General features: G+C 37.2%; 1 long non-coding RNA gene across 1 annotated transcript; it reads left to right on the plus strand.

Annotated features, from left to right (window-relative positions):
- The first annotated feature begins 606 nt into the window (after nt 1-606).
- On the plus strand, nt 607-2018 carry LOC127879145 (uncharacterized). Its single transcript, XR_008048936.1, has 2 exons — nt 607-688; nt 1545-2018. It is a non-coding gene; the product is annotated as an uncharacterized LOC127879145 (long non-coding RNA).
- Nucleotides 2019-8535: the final 6517 nt, after the last annotated feature.

Raw genomic sequence — 8535 nt, forward strand, 5'->3', positions numbered from 1 at the left:
TTGTGTCCAAAACCTTCAAACGGGTGTATCTTGTGACAGTTTAGCACTCTTGTTTATTACATTAAAGTCACACACCTTGAAATGAAATACATGTTACTCAGTACATATAGATGCAATTTGAAAGTGTGCAAAATTGTCATTAAATCTATAGCCTAGTTAGCAAGTAATTTATTTTTTTATATTTTAAAACTGAATGTTTGATTTGTATACGTACATGTTCAATTCGAGAAACACAATTATTTTTAAGTTTTAAAGCACAAGAAAGATGGATTTCTACCTTGCAACCACCAGATATATTCTAATTGGCAAAGATAAAATATGTTTCTTATTTATATCCAAATTTACTATGCCAGATATTTCATTTCAAGGTGTGTGGCTTTAAGGAATGTTTTTTAAATGGGTATATTACCAAGATCTGCACAGCCAGGGTGATATAAACCTTCAGAAATTTAAGGCTTGCCTTTTATACTTGAAATGATAAATCATTAACATGTTTTGTTCTTTAGGAACATACAAACATTTCCCACCCACCATGTGGATCAAGATGTTTGGGCTGATGATTCTGGGTCTTATGTGTGGACAAGGTGGTCCTCATTACATCATGGTGCAGCTGTGTATTCAACAACATGTTAACCTGTCCCAGCGGATGTTGATGCTCTTAAATGATGTTGAGAAAAATCCAGGACCGGTACTTTATGACAAAATATACATCGTTTATTGAATAACTATATATATTTATTTTAACATTAAAGTGATTTTTTTCTTGCATTTTTGTGCCTTTTGTTACTGAGAACTATTTTATCATATGTTGGTGATTGAAACCCAGGACCTGTAAGTGCTTCTTAATATTTGCAACAAATGACAAATCATGTTAAGTTTTTGAAACATCTGTTTTTTGTTCAGTTAAAGGACATATTGAACTCACTAATTGCTAAGTTAACTTAGATGCATCAAGTTTTTATTGATGATTTCTACTTTCTGTTGAATCATTATCCTTTCCAAAGCCAGAGAGATATAGTGTTGGCGTTTTCCATCGGTCAGTCTGTCAGTCCATCCATCTGTTTGTTACAAACATTTTAGGGCTTCATATCATGAATTTAATAAGATTTCAACATGGAAAAATAAGTGTATGCCATGTTCATACAATAGTGCAAATTTACTTTTTTTCTTTCTTTTTAGATTAGTTATTAACAGAAGAACAGCACAGTAACATACTTTTATTACATTAACAGAGGCTCTGATTAGATGTGTATCTGCGTAAAGAACTCATAGAAAATATCAATATATAGATAAATAAAACAAAAATAGAGTTAAACAAATCATGGTGAAATCCACAATACACACCAAGAGCTATTAGTAGGCTTATCTCCGATGACTTATTTCACAGTAAATCTCTTTTTTTTGCCTTTTCATTAACATTTTCAATCAAAAATAACATTTGTGAAAAACTTAGTCAATGATTATAACTAAAGTTAAAAATGTGGACACTGTAAGTTAATTGACTTTGGCTTCCAATCTGCAGTTTACAAAGTTGCTTGTTATAGGAGTATTCGTGCAAATGGATATCCTGCAAGGAAGACTTCCACTCCATAGGACAGCAAGATGCACATATCATCTCTCATGTGGATCAAGAGAAATGCTGTAGATGGGGAGACTGTACCAAAGTCCTGAGCTTTAATAGTCTTGAAATCCATGAACTTAAACATCTCTATGATGTGAGTTTAGCACTGTGTATGAACTGATGTTACTTCATTTTCTGCATATCTTTATCTCAGTCTTCTCTAGTTTTGATGGTCAAATACATATTGTCTGCCAGTTTTTTTCCCCCAATACTGCCGTTCATCGTTTGCTTGCATCAAGAGTTTTAAAAGAAATTAAAACTCATTTGTTTAGTTAGAATCTTATGAAAGACTTAAATGGCCATGTTTAATACAATTGTATAACAACATATACGAGCTAAAAAAATAGTTGGAATAATTAATGTATATATGAACATAACAAATTTACTTAAAATCAAAGGTCTTGTTTTTGTCTGCCACTATAAGAACCAGAACATATTTCGGACATTCGAGGATTGACTTGCTGTGTTAGAGGATCATCAGGTGATGGAAGAAACCAGGCTTTTTTCGACTCAATGTTGATGAAACCTGATCGACATGCTCATCTTGGTTGAGTAAGCCTGGGTTGAGTGTGTCCAAAAAGTAGGTAACCTGGTGAAATCTTAGGAAAACATTGTAACCAGATCCAGGTTTTTTTGACTGACAGACCGATGGACAGTGGGTCAACCGTAAATCCCTTCATGTGAAAACGGTAGGGACAAAATAAATATCACATTGCTTTTCTGAGTTCATTTGTAAACCAAGTTTTATCACAAAATTAAAATGGTCAATGTATTATTTTGTGTATTTAAAAATTATGTGAATATTAAGTTTCATGAAATCTTACTGATTTTTCGCAATTTTAGCTACTATTCGGACATGGACTGACGGACAAATGGGCAACAATGTTGCAATTTGTATACCAAGTTTTATTAGAATTGTTTCATAAAAGTAACCAATGTGTCTGTTCTATGTCAAGGTAACTACTAGGATGAAATACACAAAAAGATTTTGGTTCACAATAGGGTAGGCTCCGCGTGCCGTGAACCGGGCAACAGCTTTTGTCATTTAACATTTGTGTTATAATGGCATAAGCTGGCAGATACCCTTTAACTTTAACGATGTTTTCCGATAATTTCTCGGAAAATACAATCTAGCAATTTTTATTTAATTTAGATTACTAAAAATTAATATTATATTTATGTCCCCCTTGGAAGAAGAGTGGTATATTGTTTTGCACATGTCAGTTGGTTGGTCCACCAGATGGTTTCCTGATGATAACTCAAGAACGCTTTGGCCTAGGATCATGAAACTTCATAGGTTTATTGATCTCGAAATAGTAAAATGGTTTCCGGATGATAACTCAAGAACACTTACGCCTAGGATCATCAAACTTCATAGGTACATTGATGATGACTCGCAGATGACCTCTATTGATTTTCAGGTCACTAAGTCAAAGGTCAAGGTCACAGTGACTCGAAATAGAAAAATGGTTTCCGGATGATAACTCATAAATGCTTACGCCTAGGATCATAAAATAAAAAAATCAGAGGTTCATTGATAATGACTGGCAGATGACCCCCTTCATAGGTACATTGATAATGACAAGCAGAAGACCCCTATTGATTTTCAGGTCACTAGGTCAAAGATTAAGGTCATAGTGACTCAAAACAGTTTAATGGTTTCCTGTTGATAGCTCAAGAATACTTAGGTCTATGATCATGAAACTCCTCAAGTACATTGATCATGACTGGCAGATGACCCCTATTGATTTTCAGGTCACTAGGTCAAAAGTCAAGTTCACAGTGACAAAAACGTATTCACAATGGCTGCCACTACAACTGACAGCCCATAGGGGGGAGCATGCATGTTTTACAAACAGCCCTTGTTCTGTGTTAAAATTATGTACACGTCTGCGTTAAATAAATATGTTGACATTTGAAATAAAGCTAAAAATGTGTATTGTTGTTATTAGTAATTTGAACCGAATTGCTCTGTGGGAAGTAAAAGTACTATCAACCAGACCTAAATATGTGGGTAATTAAAGAGCACGAGAAAAGATGAAAATTAAGTTAGCTCAACCATTTTAAGCAATATTACTGGGTCACACTTTTTACGATGCAAAATCTGAAGGGTCCCTAGACTATGATGATTACTTACACGAGGAGTGTCCTATTCATTGCTGCCGCATGATTCTATCAGTAACGAATTAACGCTTGTATCGTTAAAGCAAGTCGTATATTCACGTTTATAAATATTTAAATAGAAAATAAAGGTTTAATTGTCGCATATCCACCGCATGATGTGTTTCTTATAAAGTGCAGGTATATTCAAACCGAACAATTTTGTCCTTAGATAAAAATATACTACATGTGATCATATGTGGCCTCACAAGGCTTATTATGAATTTATTATATCGCCATCGCAATTAGATGTAAATAGTTCATACATGCACAGTGTTCTTTCAACACAACCAAATCACACTTATAGTCGCGTCTTGCGAAAATAGGTCTTAATGCGTATGCGGCCAGCGTAAGTCAAACACGGTCTGCGCTATTTCGCAGTGATTGTTGTTAGGTCAAAAACGTGCATGAAGAAGTCCGGAGTTCCGCAGTGATTTGGCCAATGCTGTGGGTGATTTCTCTGAAATCAATAATTAAAATATTCTGATTCATTCATTCGGGTCTACAGGCGTGAAATTTCCCCATCATTTAATTGTTTGTTGATAAAGGGTATTTAATGTGAAAAGCTTGGTAAGACAGCTACGCCGAACAACCGAACTAGCATTCATTAATTTGATCAAAATATGCACACAGCAGAATGATTGTGTTTCTTACATGGCTTTTAGAAGAACAGACCATGCAGGCGAGCAGTGAACAATATGATTAGGTTTAGTTGCCCTAACCCTATATACCCTTGGTATGACTTGTGAGTGTTGAACTAATGTGCTACAGCATCACTTAAATACGAACATACGATAGTCAGGTATCCCCGCATAATGACATATAGAATATTACTGGGTAGATACCGCTTGGCAAACTTGAGCCTGGGATAGTCGGTTAAACCCGCTTTGTGAAATTAGGAATATAACAGGTTTGATATAGCATAAACAGTACGTACTTGGGTGTTATAGGAAATACCCGCTATATGACTATCCTGTATATAACTAAATGACGTCAAAAATACAACTGATGTGATACGGCATTACTTATACGAGCATAGGGTAGTAAGGTATAACTCGCCTCCTACAAAAATGACCTGATTCGATTTGCTTTGAGAGGCCATGTGCCCATTGTGTATTTTCCATACACCCTGAGAAATTTCCATACACCCCGAGTAATCGGTTGAGATATAATGGATACACAGTTAGTAACTGATTGTGTATAGGATATACACCCTCAGTTCCCTTCTCGAGCTTCGCTCTCATACACCATCAGTTACAAACAGTGTAACTAATACGGTATTACTTATAACAGCATGGGGTAGTAGTATATACCGCTATATAACTCGCTAGTATAGTACTGGCTTGATACGGCATTACTTATATACGAGCATTGGGTAGTAGGATATATCCGGTATATAGCTCGCTAGTATAGTACTGGCTTGATACGGCATTACTTATATCCGAGCATGGGGTAGTAGGATATACCCGCTATATAACTCGCTAGTATAGTACTGGCTTGGTACGGCATTACGGATATACGAGCATGGGGGTAGTAGGATATACCCGGTAAATGACTCGTTAGCATAGTACCGGCTTGATACGGCATTACTTATATACCAGCATTGGGTAGTAGGATAAATCCGGTATATAGCTTGCTAGTATAGTACCGGCTGGATACGGCATTACTTATATACGAGCATGGGGTAGTAGTATATACCCGCTATGACTCTCTATTATAGTACCGGTTTGATACGTCATTACTTATATTCGAGCATGGGGTAGTAGAATATACCCGCTATATAACTCGCTAATATAGTACTGGCTTGATACGGCATTACTTATAATGAGCATGGGGTAGTAGGATATACCCGCTATATAACTCGCTAGTATAGTACCGGTTTGATACGGCATTACTTATATACCAGCATGGGGTTGTAGAATATACCCGGTATACAACTCGCTAGTATGGTACTGGCTTGATACGGCATTACTTATATAAAGGCATGGGGTATTAGGATATACCCGGTATATGACTCGCTAGTATAGTCCTGGGTTGGTACGGCATTACTTACATACGAGCATGGGGTAGTAGTATATACCCGCTATGGCTTGCTAGTATAGTACTGGCTTGATACGGCATTACTTTTATACGAGCATGGGGTAGTAGGATATACCCGGTATATGACTAGTTAGTATAGTACTGGCTTGATACGGCATTACTTATATACGAGCATGGGGTAGTAGGGTATACCCGGTATATGACTCTCTAGTATAGTACTGGCTTGAAACGGCATTACTTATATACGAGCATGGGGTAGTAGTATATACCCGCTATGACTCGCTAGTATAGTACTGGCTTGATACGGCATTACTTATACCGGGTATACGAGCATGGGGTAGTAGGATATATCCGGTATATGACTCGCTAGTAAAGTACTGGCTTGATACGGCATTACTTATATACGAGTATGGGGTAGTAGGATATACCCGTTATATAACTCGCTAGTATAGTACCGGCTTGATACGGCATTACTTTTATACCAGCATGGGGTAGTAGGTTATACCCGGTATATAACTCGCTAGTATAGTACTGGCTTGAAACGACATTACTTATATACGAGCATGGGGTAGTTGGATATACCCGCTATATAACTCGCTAGTTTAGTACCGGCTTGATACGGCATTACTTATATAAAGGCATGGGGTAGTAGGATATACCCGGTATATGACTCGCTAGTATAGTACTGGCTTGATACGGCATTACTTATATACCAGCATGGGGTAGTAGGATATACCCGCTATATTACTCGCTAGTATAGTACTGGCTTGATACGGCATTACTTATATACGAACATGGGGTAGTAGGGTATACCCGGTATATGACTCGCTAGTATAGTACTGGCTTGGTACGGCATTACTTATATATAAGCATGGGGTAGTAGTATATACCCGCTATGACTCGCTAGTATAGTACCGGCTTGATACGGCATTACTAATGTACGAGCATGGGGTAGTAGGATATATCCGGTATATGACTCGCTAGTATAGTACTGGCTTGATACGGCATTACTTATATACGAGCATGGGGTAGGAGGATATACCCGCTATATTACTCGCTAGTATAGTACTGGCTTGATACGGCATTACTTATATACGAACATGGGGTAGTAGGGTATACCCGGTATATGACTCGCTAGTATAGTACTGGCTTGGTACGGCATTACTTATATATAAGCATGGGGTAGTAGTATATACCCGCTATGACTCGCTAGTATAGTACCGGCTTGATACGGCATTACTAATGTACGAGCATGGGGTAGTAGGATATATCCGGTATATGACTTGCTAGTATAGTACTGGCTTGATACGGCATTACTTATATACGAGCATGGGGTAGGAGGATATACCCGCTATATAACTCGCTAGTATAGTACTGGATTGATTCGGCATTACTTATATACGAGCATGGGTAGTAGGATATATCCGATACATGACTCGCTAGTATAGTACTGGCTTGATACGGCATTACTTATATACGAGCATGGGGTAGTAGTATATACAATGGCTGTTTGTAAAACATGCATGCCCCCCATATGGGCTGTCAGTTGTAGTGGCAGCCATTGTGTGAATACGTTTTTGTCACTGTGACCTTTGACCTAGTGACCTGAAAATCAATAGGGGTCATCTGCCAGTCATGATCAATGTTCCTATGAAGTTTCATGATCCTTAGTTTCATGATCCTAGGCCTAAGCATTCTTGAGTTACCATCTTGAAACCATTTTATTATTTGGAATAACTGTGACCTTGACCTAGTAACCTGAAAATCAAGATGGGTCATCTGCCAGTCATGATCAATGTACCAATGAAGTTTCATGATCCTAGGCCTAAGCGTTCTCAAGTTATCATCCGGCAACCATCTGATGGACGGACCGACCGACCGACATGTGGAAAACAATATACCCCCTCTTCTTCGAAGGGGTGCATAATTAGAGAGCGGACACCATGCTCAAAGTTCAAAACGCACTAAGTGACCCTTGGCCTAGATTTTGACCCGGCATTACCCATATTCGAACTTGACCTAGACATCATATAGATACAACATCTGACCAAGTTTGGTGAAGATCGGGTAAAAACAACTTGAATTAGAGAGCGGACACTTAATACGGACCGACAGACAAGACAGGCAGATGGACCGACAAACTTCGTTTGTGGGGGTATAAAAATGTATTAATAATGCTACTGGTATTTCATTTCTGCGTATTTTAGTCTTATATACAATATGTATAGTTTCTATTAAGTGCATTATTCCAATTTACTATTCATGACACTAACTTCTACGTTATAAACAAATACTTTCAGATCATTTGCTGTTATTTGTAACTGAACGAGCAAAGAAAAAAAATCTTACGTTTTGAATAACTAATAAATCCTTCCAACAATAAGCATTTTTCCTTGTGACTTGACTTTCACTGGGAATCAAACCCAGATCTACTAAGTAAGTCGGCATGTTTTCTTTACACCATGAAAGCGATAAGTTGAAGGAAAAAGCTAATCATTATGTACACAAAATATATTTAACGGATAAAATTTTTAGAAGTCTTTTTCCTACAAGTCTGTATTAACCATTTGACCCCCATGGCATGGCCAGTTTTATGCTAACACAATTGTGTTTAGTTTTACTACATTTACATGATGCTTTGCTGAATACCAAATATCTATGCAGTCAGATTCATAGATAATTTTCCACTTTATACATATAAGGAAAACAAGATA

This window comes from Dreissena polymorpha, chromosome 4 (assembly GCF_020536995.1).
Source record: "Dreissena polymorpha isolate Duluth1 chromosome 4, UMN_Dpol_1.0, whole genome shotgun sequence".
Classification (NCBI taxonomy): domain Eukaryota; kingdom Metazoa; phylum Mollusca; class Bivalvia; order Myida; family Dreissenidae; genus Dreissena; species Dreissena polymorpha.